The 10066-nt window shown below is 36.5% G+C and overlaps 1 long non-coding RNA gene across 1 annotated transcript; it reads right to left on the bottom strand.

The window, feature by feature from the left end:
* Positions 1 to 1120: 1120 nt before the first annotated feature.
* On the bottom strand, positions 1121 to 5631 carry LOC141737858 (uncharacterized). Its single transcript, XR_012585254.1, has 3 exons — positions 5559 to 5631; positions 4881 to 4994; positions 1121 to 1804 (listed from the first exon to the last, which is right to left on the bottom strand). It is a non-coding gene; the product is annotated as an uncharacterized LOC141737858 (long non-coding RNA).
* Between the last annotated feature and the right edge of the window lie 4435 nt (positions 5632 to 10066).

The raw sequence follows: 10066 nt of genomic DNA, 5'->3' as shown, positions 1-10066 counted from the left end.
TCCTATTTTTTAAACTTATTCACATACTGAAAAGAATCGTATTCCAAATACAGATTTGAAGGTTCCCACCCAGGCAGCCAGCATTGCCAACACATTGAGCTGGCATTTTAAGTTATAGGTAACACTGTGAAAAGTGAAACGTGTTAAACGTTGCTTCTCTCAGCCATTAAGATTTCATCATTCAGAGCCTGTTGCTCAGAGAAAGGCAGAGCCTTTCTTCCACAAACCAGCAAGGGATTTTCTTATCGGTCAAATTCTGTCTAAAGAAATAATGTTTCCTGTGATGTTCTTCTTAATTCAATTCTTCACAACACTCAGCTTTTATATGGCAGATGTGGTTTCATTCCTCTGCCTTGCTGGAGCAGTCTCAATCCCCCATTTCCAACCTGAGAATGAAGTGCCTTACTCTGCCATTCCAGACTTCATAGAAAAGATTCAGATTCTTTTGCTGGTTTTTTTGCAGAATGGATAGACTGTATCTTTGGGGCAGGAAAGCTATGGGTAAGGATATCAAGGAATTCACTAGGAAATTGAAGGTACCTGATTTTCATTCTCCGCTCCAATGCCTTTTCAAGATTTTATACTAAGTAACCTATGAATAACATACAAATACTGTTGCTGGATCCCATGGGAACTAGAGAGCTCCACCATACCAGATCAGTTCATGCCTACTTGCATTTTTCTTTTTTCTGTTCGGGTGCTAATTTTGTCAACAGCAAAAAATTTAAACTTACAACACAATTGATAAGGCAGAGTACTGAACAGCAAGACATCAAAATTCATTCCCTTAACATTAAAGTTACTGTTCTAAGAGCTCAGTTATTACATTAAAAAGGTAAAGGAAATGAAACTACTCTCTTTTTTCAGCTCTGAATGCTTTTTTGCAGTTCTGCTCCACAAACAAAGAAATGCCTAAAGCGCCTGTTCTCATAGGATTTAGGCGTTAGTAGCTCAGCATGAAGATACTCAGCCTTGAGTGGACTTAGACCTCTGCGCCAGGCAGAAGGTGACCTTGTGGTGTCTAATACAGAGTCATTTGTGCATTTTTCATGTTCCAGGGCCACATGGAAGTGGTTGCTGAGGAATCCCTCTTCGGCCTTCAACATTTTTAAAGCAAGTAAAATTGTGGTCTTGTAGCAATAGAATAGCAAAGCTCCATATGCATCTCTCTGGTAGCAAATGTGATTTTGTTTTAAAAGAAAACTGTTTTCATTCACAGTCTTTCACACCAGTGGGCATATGTCCAAGAGGTCCTGACAGCTAGGCTTCCTTGGGATGATGCAGAAGGGGAGGGATGATGGCTATCAAGGTTTTATTATGTCTTCTAGTTTGTTTTGAGGTTGGTGATCATGTGCTAGTTTTAGATGTGCCTTTTTTACTCTTTCAGAACTGATGGTAATTAGGAAGTTTTGCCTCTCTAGCATACGTCACCTCCATGAGTCACTACCTTCTTCTTACTGTTTCATCTCTTATCTGGGTGTCATAAGGCTTCAGTCATGTCTCACCTTCTTACCACTGCTTCCTGATGATTTGTGTCTTTTGAGCAAGCTGTCCTCTTCCTAATCCCAGAGGTGCTGAGAAGCTGCATGGAAATGTGCCAAGATCTCAATAACCTGCTAATGTAGATGCTGTCCAGCTGTACCATTCCTACATCCCTTCTTCTGGTTTTCCTGTCTGGTGTTTCCACAGTCATTCAGATCGTCCCTCTTGTACCTATTTTACTGTGTGCATTACAGATCTGTTCAGTGTATGGTCAGAAATGATGAGTTAGATAATCAGGTCCCTTCAGTGGATCTCCATTTTACTGTGGAATGAAGAACAGATATGGGTTTTGGGAATCAGAAAACATGATGAATTAGCAAGAAGATTGCATTGATTTTATGCCACCTTCATTAGACCATTCTCAATTTTAGACACTTGAATAATTCAGTCATCAGTAATAAATTCAAAAGACGGTGGAATTAAAAGATACAGGCAGGAGGAATTTCCTGCAAGTAAGATTTATAAATAAATTCATATCAGTGAGAGTTCTGTTATTGGCATGTTAGAGTTTCATGACATAGGCAAGTCCTAATCTCTCCAGTTTCCCTATTGTGGTGCCAGACACTGGGACTGGCAAAGGAGCAAAAGTGCATATTAAAATGCTGCTAGAATTGCCAGTGCAAATGTAGCCTAAGAGACCGGACCACTAGTTTGGATGACAGTAGGTGCAGTACCCCCAACAGAATTGTTGAGAATAAAAAAAAAGTATAAATGAATAAACAAAAAACAAACTGTTTTATGTTGTGTAAAGACTGAATATTCTGATGTGATTTATGGTGAAGATAAATACTGGGAATGCATAAAATATTTCTTTTTCTGCCTCCTAGTGCTCAGCAGGCTGCTACATCTGTTTTTTTCAGGCTCTCTCACATCCCACATAAAAAATCACTACAAATTTATTTTCAATCCTTTCAGCTCTCAGTTTCCTTTTTTTTCAGGAACACATTTTTCCCCTATGAAGTGTTGTTTTGCTAAATTGAAATGTTGAGATAAATGCACTGATTTTTTAAAAAGAAGCATTTTCATGACAGTGAAATCAGGGTGTTGTCCTTTTTAGAAATGTTGATTCATTACTATAAACTTTTAAGAATATATGTAAAAAAAATAAATTTAAGGCTTTAAAGAACATAAAAGTAAGATATATTTAGATATTCTTTTCTTGACTTTTAAGGTACTATCACATTTTAATTTTCAGGAAATTTCCAATAAAATGGAAAATCTGATCTCCTTGTCAGCTTTACTTATTCTCTGTTATTTTACAAACTTTGATCCAAATAGGTAGGTATATTAGATTGGGCTTTTTGAACTTACATGGTAGGTTAGGACATCTAAATTGGTCGTCTGGAGTCTTGCTAAGGAGCTTATATTCAAAATTTGGATTCCTACAGGACCAATAAAGTAACAGCTACACAGGTAAGAAACTGTGTTATAATAATTTTTTTCAAAAAGCTAAAGAAATTACTTGTGTGAATAAGTTCATGTATGTCAATGTAACATCATCAACTTTTTTATGAATTTGAATGCACAAAATTAAAAAAATAAAAGAATTATGATCACTGTTATAACTGTAAGTCAAATAAATACCACATGTAAATGTATTTTAGTTTTAGAGCCATGTGAAGTCCGCAAAGTTTTGCTCAGGGCCATAATCTCAACATGAAAAATAAATTCATGAAAACTTTTTATGTCTCTTCGTTGCCTGCTTTACTGGCCAAATCTTTAAAACTATGGAAATTTCCACTAATTTCAAGCACATCTGAATTTTCACCCTATAAACACATACATACATCATTTTTACCATCATGGCCCCATTTGCATGACACAGAAAAAAGCATTTCTTGTCCTCCCTTGATATTCCTTCAAAAAGCAAATCCTCAGCACAAAATAAGGATTGTTTCTGGGGATTCATTCCACTCTAAGACTTATTTTATTGAATTATACACAGATATTTTATGTAAAGGTTGAGCTGCCACTCTGAAAGAACTTTGAGATCCATAACATATCCATAAAGAAACCACTCACTCAAATGTGTCGAATTTATCAATGTTAATTACATTAATGCATACCTTAGCAAGGAAACAAAATATATACATGAATATTGGGGAAAAATTCTTCAAGTGTGCTCTTTTGTAAAGTAGGCCAGATAGTTAATGAGTTAAATCTAACCCCAAATACATAGAAATATATGTAGGTTTAAGCAAGACTTGCGTTGAAGTCAGTATGCAGTCAGGTATTCAAGTATGAGGACCTTTCTCTTTCGGGATCAGACCTGCACCTCAGAGAGGAAAAAAGTATAAACTGCCTTTTTTTTTTTATTCCAAGGATTGAAAAAAAAAAAAAAGTCAGTTTGAAAACCCATGGTATTTTGATCAAGAATAAAACAGAATGGATCAAAACAGTTTTTGTTTACATGCTTGTACTATGCTGCCTGAAGATGAATATGGTTACAACAGCTCGCAGTGAACACGTGCCATGATGAGAGGAAATATTGTTGAGTTTGTGGCAAAAGTCTTAGTCAGTCAACCCATATTTCTAAGTTCACACTTTTTGCCTGAACAGATATTTGCCACCTACATAGAGCACCTGGTATTCTGTCACTTTACTCAACCTAGCCATTTTAATAAAGTTCTTAAGGACACTGTATTTGAACAACTGAGAAGTTTTTACAATGGTACTTCAGTTTGTTGGCAGATTTAAAAATCCCTCAACAAGGATAACTCTTTTAAGAAGTAACGTATCACTTCTAAGAGACTTCCAAGTAAGTGGGCAATGGCAATTATCACTGCCACACTGTACTGTAAATAGAGCACTATATGAAATAAAAATGGAAGCACTGTCTCTCTCTCTCAGAGTATCACGTATCACCACAGATTGGAGCACTGTCTCTCTCTCTCAGAGTATCACGTATCACGGAATCACGGAATCTTCAGAGTTGGAAGGGACCTCTAGAGATCATCTAGTCCAACTCCCCTGCTAAAGCAGGATTACCTAAAGCACATCCCTCAGGGCTGCATCCAGGCAGGTCTTGAAAATCTCCAGAGAAGGGGACTCCACAACCTCCCTGGGCAGCCTGTTCCAGTGCTCTGTCACCCTCACCGTAAAGAAGTTTTTCCGTGTATTTGAACGGAACTTCCTATGTTCTATTCTATGCTCCTATGTATCACCGCAGATTATTTCAGTACAACAAACCAGAAATGCATCCACAATTTAGGGGAAAGAGAACAGACAGCTGGTACTCTGAACAAACCAGAGGCTGAGAGGAAACAAGGGTGAAGGACAGGATCATACAAAATGAATATGAAGATTAACGTTCATGCGTAGAAGAAAAAATACTCAACTGAGAAGATCTCTGAACTTTTATCCAGTTTTGTCGGCTTTGAACTACAGAGGGCTTGCTCATTGCTGAGAATCCACCTTGCATTCCAGAAGAACTTAAGTACATCTCCAAACTCCTGTTTGAAATTAGAAAAAAGATTTCCCTATGGAATCAAGTACTAATACTATCTTTGATCAACTGGCTTTTTTTTTTTTTTACATATAGCTAAAGGATAAAAGTGGAAAAATCAAATATAGAACAATTCTCTGCTCTTCTGCTGCTATCCCTAGAATTTAACATATTGCTATTTTGGATAAAGAAATAAAGTTGCGAAGCTAAATATGAATCACAATAAGGACCCTAGGACATATTAATCACCATAATTAAGATGCAACACATTTCCCTGTGATGGTTTTTTCAACCAACTAGCCAGTTAAACACTTTTTTCAGAGGACGGACCCTTTCGTAAAATAACCCATAAAACACAATGCAAAAAGCTTTCTGAGAGGAATTTCAAAGGAGTTGTTTTTAAATATTTGCCTAGCATTTTCAGTAAATATATCTACTTCATCTTCAGGTGAGGTAAAAGTCAAGATATGTTTTCCTTCCAGCATCATAACCTGTATGTCTTGGTTCCATAAGAAACTAGAACCTGTATTATAACAGGAACGCTCAAAATGGCTTGGCAGTGGGAACATACCTTGTGAAGAAGATGTTCCAGCTTTGAATGTAGGTGAATCCTGACAACATTGTGAACTGGGTGACCAAATCTCTTGTTGGATATAGCCTATAATGATACATACAGTTAGCTGAAGAATTAAATCCAGAAATATTAAAACAACCTCTGATTTTGAGAAAATTTCACCTGTGAAAACCATATGACAATATGGCCATAAAGGCAGACTGGCAGAGCAGTTCAAACTCACATTTTTTGCAGCCAGACAGTCCAAACAAGGCACCCAGTTATCTTGTGTGATCGTTTGCTTCATGTACTAGCTCCAGCAGCATAGAGAAGTGATGAGTTTTACAAAGGAATTTGTATCAAAATGAAGTCTGATTTCCACATAAATTGCAAGTGTAGAAGTTAATTTAGAAGTTGGAATATTCTATTCTGAAGTTTTGTTACTGGTACCACTGCTATTCCTACCTTTCTAAATCCTGAGTGCGTTCCTGTCTCCCAAATTCGCAGACAATTCTTCAAAGATAATGCTTTAAAGCACATTGACACAAGCCATTTTTAAAGGTTCATAAAATGAAATTAATTTCTCTGTACTCCCTAACATTCTGTATCAAAGGGCATCGTTATGTTGTAGCTTTCTGTGCAGCAAGCTTTAAAAAAATAATCATGATGATATGCAAGAGCAGTCTGGCATGTCTTGAAGATATTTTTTAAATAACATCAGTACAGGAGGAACCATAAGCAGCTGAAGAGTTTGTTCCAGCACAGACATTGAGATGCAGTTCATGAAGGATGGAGTTCAGTTGTTGAAGAGGAACCATTGGAGCAAGTAAAATGATGATGACGTGGCATCAGAGCTGAAGCAGCTGCAGATGGGATAATCCAAGAGGACAATACATATGCTGAGGCAGGAGCAATTGTCAATAGGGACAGCTTGTCTGTTTATTTGGATGCCGGTTCTATAGCATGTGTTTGCGTGTGTGTTGTGTCAATGGAGACAGTCACTTGACAGTCAGGCAGCTTGTTTGGGAAGTTCAGCATTACCTGTCTTTATCATTTGATAGGAGAAAGACATAAGATGCTGCAGACAATGTGAACTGAAGGGAAAAAAAAAAAAAGCAACTAAGAAATAATGTCAAACTAATCATATTTGCAGATTTCTTTTGAAATTTGGGTTGCCAAATACTAGCCTTGTTAAAATAAATCAACTGCTATCTGTGACACTACCACCACCCCCCTGCTAAGGTATATTCACAAATATTCACATTTTTCAGATTCCCGTTGGAAAGGAAAAAAAAAAGCCAAATGACATCAGTAAAAGATTTGATAAATGACAGATATCCTTCAGAAAAAAAAGCCAAATATGATGGCAAAAAGAGAAACAAAGGGAACTTTATTGGTGTTTGACAGGGAGTGGATTACTTTTCTAAATCAAAAGGTAGGTCAAAAAATCTAAATAAAAAAGAATCCAGTTTAGAACTGGCATCACTTTTACATCCCTCCATGGTCTTTCTCTCTCATACTTTCCTGATCTTTCTTTGGATGCTTGATCTCTTTTGTCTGCTTAATCTAAGTTACCTCACATAAGTTTAGTGAATCTCCTCTGTGCCCTTTGAAAGTGATTTTATTGCCATATGCTTGTGAAGCGTAAAAATTTGTCTAAATGCTGCTCCATCATGAACGGGTTTGTTGACCCTGTTTTCTTGCAGAGCAAGAGCCAAATGTTTGCTTTCCAGAACAATCTTAAGAGCAAGCACTTGTGTGATGAGTATCTGTAACTCTTGTTCTCTATGTGTTGCATTTTTGGTACTGTGCAGGAGCAATGTAGCAGGAATATCACTCCCCTCATCTAAGATATTTTATCTTTGTGGACTTGAAGGCTAGAACTGCTGACACAGAAAAAGTTATAGCTTCCAAAAATTAAACCTCTACAATTAAAACATATATAGCAGGAAGACTGCAGAGATGATACCATTCCTCATTTTTACAGCTGCACAACATTGGTAAGAATTCCAATCAAGGCGTAAACAGCAAAAGGTGGGGAGCAATCAGCAGGGAGACAATGGGAGACTTTCTTATTGCAAAGAAAGCAATATAGAGGAAAAAAAAAATTGAGAAAAAAGCAATTCGCTATAAGCTTCCTTCTGACCACTCAGAAAGATTAACTATACTCCAAATCTGGAAATTTCATTCTTGGAACCATCGAGGGTACTGATGAGGATGAAGGAAAATGTTTCATAATGTTGATTTGTGGACTTTGATTTTAAGAAAATAAAAATCCTCCAGTTGCTCAAAAAACATATAAGAGGACTTTCTTTTGACTTCTCCTGAAAAGACGAGGCATGCATTGCTAATTGAGATGGAGTATGAAATATACGATATTAGACCAAAATAATCTTTTTTAAAGAACTTCTCCAACAGATGCCAATTAGGATTCTTAATGGGTGCCGAATGACAACCTTTACTACAGCACTCAGAAACAGAAATAAAATTCAGTAAACTGTGTCACCTTTAGCTTGGCATTATTGCAGCAATTCAGAATTACATATTTTGTTTTCCTAGTACAAGCTGTTTCTCTGTAACTAGTCAAAGAGCAAACAAATATCTGCACACTGTATGTCACTCATTTAATTTGTTATGATTGTAGAATACCTCATCAGGAAAGTGAATACATAAGTAATGAAAACATTAGCTGTCGTTGAGGGATTTAAAATACACAGCTTGTAAAAATGTTCCATCTGATTGTTTAGAGGCAAACATGAACAAGTAAGGTAAAGACACTTTAGAGATTGTGAAAAAAGTAAACTAGTGAGAGGGAAAAAAAAAAAAAAGGAAAGAATTGACAAGACATATAAATGGATAATGAAAAAAAGATATCTATGGTTTTATTTTTATAGGCGTTTAAAGTTATACCGAGGCTTTGTTCTATAGTAGAATGAAGAATTGGGATTGGTAGGACCATGTACTAGGAGTAAGCAGCAGTAATTCAAAGAATAAAGTAAATTTGTCATTCTTTAGGCACAACATTAAATGTTACTGTAGGTATTCTCTTCTACAGGACCTCTAAAATCCATGCAAGGAAGAATTATAACAGTTGAGAAGCCAAACAAAAAAAATCCCAAATTTCCAGTTGGCATACTAGACTAGGAGCTTTTGCTAACTAACAGCGCTTTCATGGAAAGGACCATTTAATATTGCAGTTAAACAAATCACTTCCTTGCACAATTAAGGCAATGTTCATGGTCACTTAACACAACTACTGGCAAGAATTAAAAATAAACAAATGAAGTTTCTGATTTAAAATAGTAATTTGTCCCCAGCTGGGAAGAATTTAGGAAGCAGAACAATAGACAAGTTGCAGAACACTTAAAATGTCCAAAACATATAGACAGTTCAAGAGAGTGTCAGACTGTTACAGGAGAATATTTTTTTCCCCACAGGACAATAGATATGAACAGCACTTCACAAAATATAAAAGAAGATGAAGTCCTCACTATACAGCACTCAGGGTTCAGATCCTGCAGTCCTTTTCCATAGAAATAATCCCATTGGATTCAATCATTAAATGTTCATTCACACAAAACTCTTGGGTTGGTGGTAACCCTTTCATTTGGCTTTAGAAGAAGGGTTTCCCACAGCTCAGCCTCAGAACTGCACATAGAATGGAGAATTACATCATTTGCATAGGAAAAGGTACAAAGGTCAACCTCCAATTGGTCCTTTAGCAGTTTCAATGGGTCTGAGGAAGAACACAACACAAGAGTAAACAGTCTGTACCACTTAGAGATACCTCTCACGAGGCTAGGTACTTACTTAAGTTCTAAGTCTACAGATAGTTCACTTGCATAAGTAGAGCAAAATATATGACATCTAAGTGACATATTCAACAAAACAATTAATTAAGATCCCATTTCACAGCAGTAACACCTGCAACCTTTGACATTACTGCTTTGCTAATATGTTACCTTCAGGAAGGTAAGTTACTTTCCTTACTAGGAAAGTAACTAGTTAATCAAGGGGGAAAAAGTCATCCACTTCTAAATTTACAGGTGAAACTTTATTTAATGATAAAACATTTCAGAGTCTGGTTCGGTTCATCTGTCACATTATCTTTTTTTTTTTTCTTTTAACCTACAGTTTAAATACTAAACTGGAATTTACTGCTTAGTCCAATAAGACTCCAGTTTGCTCAGATTATGTAATATATTCAGTTGCCTTTCCTACTCCAGCTTGGACATCTCTGTCAATTCGGATGTATCTACCAATCTTCTAACCTCTGGGAATTACAGCAAACAGCCTTTTCAGAAGAAATTAAATACTTGTAATCATTTCTTGGACTAGTAACCATTTCTCAAGTAAGGTCCCAAGCACACAGCATTGTCTTCATTCTTATTCCTCCGCCACTTGTAGTCTTGCTCTTTATAAGTCACTGGTTCACTGAAAGGTTAAGTACTTCATGAAAAGTGAAACAGCTACAGCAGGAAGAAACAAGAGCATCCCTGACCCAGGTCAGCTTATAGTTACTTTGG

This window comes from Larus michahellis, chromosome 1 (genome assembly GCF_964199755.1).
Source record: "Larus michahellis chromosome 1, bLarMic1.1, whole genome shotgun sequence".
Taxonomy (NCBI): domain Eukaryota; kingdom Metazoa; phylum Chordata; class Aves; order Charadriiformes; family Laridae; genus Larus; species Larus michahellis.
This window is presented reverse-complemented; position numbering and strand designations above follow the sequence as displayed.